Below are 713 nucleotides of genomic sequence, written 5' to 3' on the forward strand. Positions count from 1 at the left end.
TTTTTCCGCTCTTTTTTGGCTGTTTTTTTTTTTTTTCTAATCCAGATTTAATTGTGAGGGTGCTTGTTGTCTCTGTATGTGGCCCTGTGAGGGACTGGTGGACTCCAGCCAACCCTGTGAGACCTAAAAATGATGGAGCAGTGCAGTAGGAGACGGATAAAACAGGAAACATCAGAACCACGAGGGAGCTTTTTAAAGCTTTATAAAAAATGAATACAAAAAAACTCAGATTTGTCCTTTTCCGCCACATGACAAACGTCTACTGTTGCTGCCACTACAGTACTTGTGATGACAACTGATGTATTTCTCACAATCCTGCTGGAGAACCCAGCTGTCATTTTTTTGCAGCGTTTACACGTTCTCCATCAGAGTCGATGTCACGTCGTAGTTTGCCTGCTGGCTTGTCATATTTCAGGTTAAAAAAAAAAAAAAAATAGAACTCAGGCGGACGATAGAGACCAAGATAAATCCTCACTTCTACTTCAGTTAATTTCCTGATGTTTCTGATAACGAGTTTGACAAGAGCCAATCCAAAGAGACACTTTTTTTTTCCTGCTTTCATGTTATTCTGTTTGATTTTGTTCCGCTTGATTTTGTTCTCTTGTACGAAAATACAAAAGTCCACAAGAAACCTGTGTGACCTCTCAGGAAAATTATTATAATTGTGATAAAAGATTCACAACTGCAGTATTACAGTATTTGTTCATTGTAGT

Source organism: Cynoglossus semilaevis, chromosome 16, assembly GCF_000523025.1.
Source record: "Cynoglossus semilaevis isolate Cse_v1.0 chromosome 16, Cse_v1.0, whole genome shotgun sequence".
Taxonomy (NCBI): domain Eukaryota; kingdom Metazoa; phylum Chordata; class Actinopteri; order Pleuronectiformes; family Cynoglossidae; genus Cynoglossus; species Cynoglossus semilaevis.